This window comes from Limanda limanda, chromosome 22, assembly GCF_963576545.1.
Source record: "Limanda limanda chromosome 22, fLimLim1.1, whole genome shotgun sequence".
Taxonomy (NCBI): Eukaryota; Metazoa; Chordata; class Actinopteri; order Pleuronectiformes; family Pleuronectidae; genus Limanda; species Limanda limanda.
In genome coordinates, this window is record NC_083657.1 from 11970887 (window position 1) to 11979879 (window position 8993).

General features: G+C 39.0%; 1 non-coding gene across 1 annotated transcript; it reads right to left on the minus strand.

Annotated features, from left to right (window-relative positions):
• Positions 1-3837: 3837 nt before the first annotated feature.
• Positions 3838-3919, minus strand: trnal-aag (transfer RNA leucine (anticodon AAG)). The gene has a single exon. It is a non-coding gene; the product is annotated as a tRNA-Leu (tRNA).
• Positions 3920-8993: the final 5074 nt, after the last annotated feature.

Consider the following 8993-nt stretch of genomic DNA (forward strand, 5'->3'; position numbering starts at 1 on the left):
ACTTGACATCTATTGCACTTCTGTCCGTCCTGGGAGAGGGATCCCTCACATGTGGTTCTGTCTGAGGTTTCTACCTATTTTTACCCTGTTAAAAGGGTTTTAGTAGTTTTTCCTCACTCTTGCTGAGGGTTAAGAGCAGAGGATGTCACAACATGTTGAAGCCCTATGAGACAAATTGTGATTTGTGAATATGAGCTATACAAATCCAATTTGATTGATTGATTTGAGGATTTGTATCGCTTCTTGTCACGTGAAATTGCTAGAGCTCCATTTAGAATTATCGTTGTTTTAAATACAGTCACTAACAGCAACAATACATTGTTTTTTTTAAAGTAGGCCAATTCCATTGTTGCCCGTTATTTCTTCCAAACCGACAACTAAGCTTCAGACGGAATAAATTCATTAAAATTAGTCATTCGTCTAATATTTAACCCCTTTCAACCTTGATTCCAGCTCTTACAAACAAACTCTAATTAACTGGTGAATCTCCACCATTACAGCTATCAATGCATCTTCTTTCCCTTTGGAAAAGCAACCTCAAACATGTAAAGCAATGCAATGTAAGTCACACTTTAGGCCCCTGCAGGAATATCATGGCTTTTACTCTTGATTTCAGCTGAGCTGAGATACACAGTCAAACATTTCAACTCATCCTCAAGTTGGTGTGTGACTCTGTGTCCTACTGTCGGCATTTTTTCTACCTCTGCCTGGGAACTTGTAAATATGAAACTCTTTTCTGTGCATTCCCCCTCAAATGTGTGTGGGTTTCAGCCACATGCATGTTCACACATACACTCCTGATCAAAATCTTAAGACCAGTTAAAAAATTGCATGAATTTGCATTTTGCACTGTTGAATCTTAGGAAGGTTCTAAGTAGAGTTTCAAAATGCAAAAAGAAGAAATGAGAACAAGAGCCCAAAAGTTGTGAGCAGGCAATTTATTGAAAACAACAATTTAACTGAAGTAGGCTGTTCATCAGCTGATCAAAAGTTTAAGACCACAGCTAAAAAAAAAAAAAAACCCTCCTAAAACAGAAATTAAAGTGTCAAAAACTGACTCAGTAATGAGTAGCTCCACCATTATTGTTGATCACTTCAAAAATTCGTTTTGGCATGCTTGATGCAAGTGTTTCCAAAAGGCTAGTTCGAATGTTGCGCCAAGTGGTGAAGATGGCTTCACGAAGGGCATCCACTGTCTGGAACTGAAGTCCATTTTTGTAAACTTCCCTTGCCATCCATCCCCAAATGTTCTCAATTGGATTAAGATCAGGGGAACACGCAGGATGGTCCAAAAGAGTGATGTTATTCTCCTGGAAAAAAGTCTTGGTCAGACGGGCATTGTGAATTGGAGCATTGTCCTGCTGAAAAACCCAGTCGTTACCACACAGACGAGGGCCCTCAGTCATGAGGGATGCCCGCTGCAACATCTCCAAACAGCCAGCTGCTGTTTGACACCCCTGCACAACCTGGAGCTCCATTGTTCCATTGAAGGAAAAAGCACCCCAGATCATGATGGCGCCCCCTCCACTGTGCCGCGTAGAAAACATCTCAGGTGGCATCTCCTTGTCATGCCAGTAACGTTGGAAGCCATCAGGACCATCAAGGTTACATTTTTTCTCGTCAGAGAATAAAACTTTCTTCCACCTTTGAATTTCCCATGTTTGGTGCTCCCTTGCAAAGTCTAAACGGGCAATTTTGTGGCGTTGAAGGAGACGTGGCCTTTGAAGACGTTTCTTGTTTTTGAAGCCCTTCCTTCGCAGATGCCGTCTGATGGTTGTTGGGCTGCAGTCAGCACCAGTAATGACCTTAATTTGGGACGAGGATCGTCCGTGTCTTGACGGACAGCCATTCGGATCCTCCGGCTCAGCGCCAGTGAGATTTTTTTGGGTCTACCACTTGATTTTTTTTGTTCCATAACCCTGAGGATCTTTTAAGAAATGCAAAATGACTGTTTTACTGCGTCCAACCTCAGCAGCGATGGCACGTTGTGAGAGGCCTTGTTTATGCAGTTCAACAATCCTACCACGTTCAAAGACGGTGAGCTTTTTTGCCTTTGCCATCAAGAGATCTTCACAGTGTGATTACTTGACAGGAATTGACATGGAATCCAATTTTTTGCACAGATTTTGGCTTTTAAAGGCTGTGGTCTTAAACTTTTGATCAGCTGATGAACAGCCTATTTGAGTTAAATTGTTGTTTTCAATAAATTGCCTGCTCACAACTTTTGGGCTCTTGTTCCCATTTCTTCTTTTTGCATTTTGAAACTCTACTTAGAACCTTCCTAAGATCCAACAGTGCAAAATGCAAATTCATGCAATTTTTTTAACTGGTCTTAAGATTTTGATCAGGAGTGTATGTGGAAACACCATGTTAGAGCCCTATGAGACAAATTGAGATATGTGAATATGGGCTATACAAATACAATTTGATTGATTGATTTGAGGATTTGTATCGCTTCTTGTCACGTGAAATTGCTGCAGCTCCATTTAGAATTATCATTGTTTTAAATACCGTCACTAACAGCAACAATACATTGGTTTTTTTTAAAGTAGGACAATTCCATTGTTGCCCTTTATTTCTTCCAAACCGACAACTAAGCTTCAGATGGAATAAATTCATTAAAATTAGTCATTCGTCTAATATTTAACCCCTTTCAACCTTGATTCCAGCTCTTACAAACAAACTCTAATTAACTGGTGAATCTCCACCATTACAGATATCAATGCATCTTCTCTCCCTTTGGAAAAGCAGCCTCAAACATGTAAAGCAATGCAATGTAAGTCACACTTTAGGCCCCTGCAGGCATATCATGGCTTTTACTCTTGATTTCAGCTGAGCTGAGATACACAGTCAAACATTTCAACTCATCCTCAAGTTGGTTTGTGACTCTGTGTCCTACTGTCGGCATTTTTTCTACCTCTGCCTGGGAACTTGTAAATATGAAACTCTTTTCTGTGCATTCCCCTTCAAATGTGTGTGGGTTTCAGCCACATGCATGTTCACACATATACCTATAAATCTCTTGCAATGCAGATCTAAGATCAATAGAGATAGACCTTGATGTAACCTTAACTCAAACTTAACCTAACCTTATATTCACCTTCAAATTAAATGATTTGCGTTACGGGGGGAAAACCTCCCACAAAAAAAAAGACAAATTCTTTGCTGAATTATGAACTCCATGTGAAAACAGTGGGTTTACACTGTGTTCAGATTTTCAAAGTCAAAGAAACTGTAGATCTGAATGAGAGCCAATGAGACCAACCCAGGTTTCTGCTCCAGGGGGATTAATTCAGAAGAATTACAGTGGATGATCTTTCTAGAAGGTACATATTCCTGAAATGTTTGCTGGATTATTGTATGTGGTGCCTTCATCTAAGTCATTTTAGGGTTGTGGTTGGTTCAGTCACCTATTTTACATTTTGAATATTTTGGGTAGTTTAGCTTTTAACAGTGCCTCACCTTTTACAAGACTGCAAATGTAATGGAGTCAAAAGTACAATATTTCCCTCTGAAATGTGGTGGAGTAAATGTAAAGGCGGAGATAACAAAATATGCTCAAGTAAATTGTGCCTACCATAGACAGCATTTACTTGAGTAAATGTACTTAATGTGTTCGATAACAGTGAATGAATTCGACTATTTCATTAACATTTTGCAGCCCTGTGAACATGCACAGTATTTCTCACCAAAACAGAACAATTGGTGTGAAACAAAAATGTGAACGTCAGCACAGTGTTGGGACTTTTTACTGTAAATTCACCATATTCCGCGTGTTGTCTCTGGTTAGAGTCTGTCATGTAACAGCTAATAATGGAAAACAGAAAAGGTATTTTTTGGCAGCGGCGGGATTCGAACCCGCGCCTCCGAGGAGACTGGAGCCTTAATCCAGCGCCTTAGACCGCTCGGCCACGCTACCCACTGAAAGGCCGTCTACCCGGTGATCATCTGGTACTCAATATTCCAACGGCAATTGAATGCGTCACTGCTGTACCACGGATGTAGTATCCTTGTCTGCACCAGTCTATGGTCTGCACGGAGGACAGATCACAGAACATAATCTGATAGATGGTAACATATAAGAAAGAGTTGGGAGTAACATGTTATATAAAGTCAAACCCATGTGACCCTTCATTATGATCTTTAAAAATTGAATGCACTTATTTCAATAAACCTTTTTTCTCAGACGTTTTACTCTTTGTAGGTCACCCTCTCTCTACTCTAAACTGTGTTAAAACTGAGGGGATGGGATGTAAGACAAAATATGAATAGCTCATCTTACAAGAAAGGTAGAATAATAGTATTAAGAAGAAGAAGAAGAAGAAGAAGAAGAAGAAGTTCATTGTGTTTTGATTTGTGTTTTTATCTTACATATGTAATTGACTGCAGCACAAATGTCCTTATCAGTGTTGGTTTAATTTAGTGACGGCTCTCCTGTAACTATATTGTTACTGATAAGTCTGTAATGATTTGAATAGTCCACAGCCAGTATGAACATTTATCACACAACAAAACAATAAACATTTTATTACTCAATAAGCTGATTATTTAGGATTAAAGCTGTGTGATATCAGTACCTCTGTGATGCACTGTTTTATATAAGTAACGCTGGCGTCGATTGATAACCTACCCCAATTCTTTTTGGGAGTTAAATCGAACTAAACAATTAGTGGGAGTGAAGGGAAACATTGAACTAATATATAATGTACCCGGATTTCCATTACTGTAGTGATTCGGGGCAATAAAGATGCTCATTAACCTCAGCGCCATAAACCGCTAGTGCTGGAAAACAAAGCATCATGATTTTTTAAAAATTGGTTCATAATAACTGAATAACTGACTCTGCTCTTGGACGTATAGTACATCACAAAAGTATACATCTTTGTTCTCAGCAGAAAAATGTGACGGCGTCCAAATGGTTACTCTTACTCATCGTCCAGGGAGCAGCTCCACGATGTGTCTCCGTCTCCACATGACATCATCCTGACTCCAATGCACGAATTACAATTTAAGCAGAGCTGCGTGGATAGATTACTGAAATGACTCAAGGACACAGAGGTCATGTCCTTGGTATGTTTGGGAAAACAGGAACCTATAATTCATTGTCTTATAATTTTATAAAGATGGGCTTTTAAAATGATGAAAGTCTTTATGCCACAAAAATTGTGAAATGCATGAATGAATAGAAATATAAATTCTCAATCTAAATCCATTCTAACCTAATTCAGATCAATCTCAGCACATACATCACAATGCTGAATGTTATTCATCGAAAAGTTAATTAAACTTTGAGAATATTGAGACTAATAGACAATTTGCAGCTCTCTCTTATATTAGAAAGGAGAAAAAAAAAACAATGGGTGGAATTTAGCTCATAGAAGTGCATGACTTGAAGCAGTTAGTAACAGTGACCACTAGATGGCAATATTGAGTGGGAAATTACCCATTTTCTATTGCTGCCCTATATTTCTTCCAAATAAATACAATTAAGCTTCAGACAGAATAAATCATGAGATAATAGATTAGTCAATGAAAGACTTTAATACAATAGTCATTTATCATGAAGTGAATGTTTTTATTTAACCATCCTTGACTCCAGCTCTTTCAAACAAACTCTTATTAACTGGTGAATCTTAACCCCCCACCACCATTACAGATAGCAATGCACCTTCTTTCCCTTTGGAAAAACAACCGAAAAAATGTAAAGGCATACTGTGTGAAAGTCACACTTAAGGCCCCTGCAGGAATTTGATGGAACACATGGTGAGAGGAGAACTAAAGGAGAACATGAGCACGACAAGGTCATTGTAGACTGAACGCACAACCGAGGACCTACACCATTTCTTAATTATTTAAATAATTTCAAATAAAATCTTGAATACAGATACATAGGTGTGACACAATCAATATAGAAACCACACTGAGGATTATCTTCACAACATGTAAAAATTATCAAAGATTTTAATAGCACAGGGATATTTTTTAGTAACAAAGTACACAATTACAATTACAGAAATAGCTGCAGATTAATTATCAATCCATCGTCCAATTGTCTCGTTGACTCGGCTCAGCTGTTACTTTCACTGCTTTGGAGCTGTGTGGGCAAAAGGACTCTTTAAGAGCTCAAAAACATTATTCTAGTTTGATAATTAATACTTTTATACAAATTTTATAAAAATTGCTTGCAACCATGAATTGATTACATTGCTTCATCAATTCTTCTGACGGTGGTTTCATAGAACCTCACTCTAAAACATGTTAAAATGTTTTCATTTGCTGTGTGCAGCCCCACTCCAATCCTAAATACGTATATTTGGATTTCTGTTATTGGAGTTTTATTCAAAAGAGTCTGACAAGGACGCATCTCTGGGCTCTCACATCATATTTTTATAGACATAGGTTGAATGACAGACTCTTCTTCGTCTGTTGTCTTTCGGTGAAAAAAACAACACAAGTTTCTTCATATAACCACATTCACTCCATAAAAACACACAAAACACTAAATGTTACTTTTCCTGCATATTCACAAGGCTCCAACAAAACAGTTAAATATTACTTATGAAGTCACTGGCCATGACTGCGAGATCTTGGTTTATTAGGATATGAGATGGCCCCCTTCACAGGCCTACCCACTTTTCCATAATGCAAATAAAGGCCTTGTCTGGGTAGGGGGGGCCTCTTCCTCTCTCACTCTTCATCTCTCTCACACAACACACAAACACACACACACTCATGCAGCAGCTCTCCCCATCACACAGATGGCCCAGTCTCTAAACCCCGCCTACAGTCTTTTGTCTTCAGGGAATCTGTCTCTGGCTGTGGGCAGAAAAACGATTTATCCAATGTGTCGGTAGGGGGCGCTGCGAGGGACAGGGAGTTGAGACGGAGGCCCAAATTCTCATTGTATCAGTTTCTCTCTCTCTCTCTTTCCGTTTCTGCAGCTGAGACCCACAGCCAACCATCTCTACTCATCCTCCAGTTGAAGTGTGACTCCTGTCTGCATTCTCTCTTCCTCTGTCTGGAAACGTATATGTAAATATGAAACTATTTTCTGTACATTCCCCCTCAAGTGAGTGTGTGTGTGTGTGTGTGTGTGTGTGTGTGTGTGTGTGTGTGTGTGTGTGTGTGTGTGTGTGTGTGTGTGTGTATAATGAAGCGGAAGGTTCCCCCTCCCACACACACACAGCCACATGCATGCTCACACATATACCTATATATCTCTTGCTTCAGCTCAGCAATGCAGTCCAAAAAGAAGATAGATAGATAGATAGATAGATAGATGGATAGTGACAAACAGCAGTGAGGAAGAGTAAGGAGACGATGGGGATGAGGAGGAAAGAACAAGGATGAGGACAAGAGAAGGGAGAGATGAAGAAGGAGGAAGAGAGTCTTGGAGTAAAGAGGCAGAGAGGGGGGAGAGGGAATCAACAGATGCAGTGAGGAAAGAACCAGAGGAGAATGGTGGATGAGGGATGAGGCATCGCTCCACACAGAGAGCCCTGCAGCACAGAAATGCACAACACAGAGCGGATGTCATCACCACACGCTCTGGTTGTTCTGCTGTGATGAGAAGTCGCCCAGTGTTTATCTACATTCGGCATCTCTGCAATAATTGGAGGTGAATTATGGCTGACAACTTTCATATGTAATTGGTGAAGTATGAACCAAATCTGCATGAATTCCACTAAAAACCAGGACATAATCGAATTATTCTGGATTAAAGTGGCTTCATTGTGTGGTTTAATTTCTTTTCATTGATTTTTAGGTTCCAATAAAGACGTGCTGGGTTATATCGTTGAATATCAGATCAAATAAATCAAATATACTAATATTGAGGTTGTTTTGTGCAGTGCTAACAGCTGGACCTAAGATGACAATATTGTATACAATGAATTTTAAATGTGGATACTGACTAATTATGATGATGTTGACTCTAATTAGATTTTAGTGACCTTTCAACATAAACTCCATTAATAATAAACTAACGATTGGATTTCCATAACATTTGGACTAAATAGCCCATTCATGATCCCCAGAAGATAGACCATGATGTTTTTGTTGACTTTACATCACAGCACAGTGAGGAAACTTTAGGATCTGGCTCGCAGATTGAGCTAAATTGTGATCTTTGCACACCCTGTGAACCTTAGTTCTTCCATCAGAGCAAATTTGCAAAACAGGTCATATCTCATCCCATAAGCTAAATGGCAGATTGCTATGGGATTTGTTGGATACAGTCATGCTGCCAAATGGACAAATATTTGAACACTGTAGCGTCTTGGGAGAACAAGCCAGATTTTTGAAGTGTAAACCATTGAACAGTACATGCACTGAATACAAATGATCTCTGTTTTTAAATTAGGTAAACACAAATCAACACACATCACCAGTTCATTCCAATAGCAAATGGTACAATATGAGTACCAATGCTAAAAAAAACAATTGCCAAAATAATATTCTGGGGAGTGTTTCCTGCTATGAGCAGCTGTTCCATTTGCTTTGTGCAATGGATTGTGGGAAATTTGTGTGTATAAATAGGAGGTACAAAAATCTGGTTTCTTTTAGTACTCATGAATATTTTTGGGAGTGGTTTTGTTACTTTTCAAGCTTGAACACACCACAGATTCAAAAAATGCATAGAAATAATGAGTAGCATGGAACCACTCCATTGTGCAGTTTTGGGAAACGGAGCCACAATTGATATCTCCAGAACTCAGAATACCACAATGGATTGTGGGTAAAGACAAATATTATGTTTTCAGGTACATTTTCCTTTAAAGATTAAAGGCCTTGAGACCTTAGATGCATACATTTTGCAAAAGGGCTCAGGTTTATTATGCAGGAATTCCTCCTCTGTGGTGCATGATGCTACAGGCATCTTCCAATGAGTGAGCACTGACAGATACACAAATCAAATGAAATTTTACAGATAATATGTTCAATTTAGGTCCTAAATGACAACATTGAATCATATGTTGTGCTATACAGTGCAA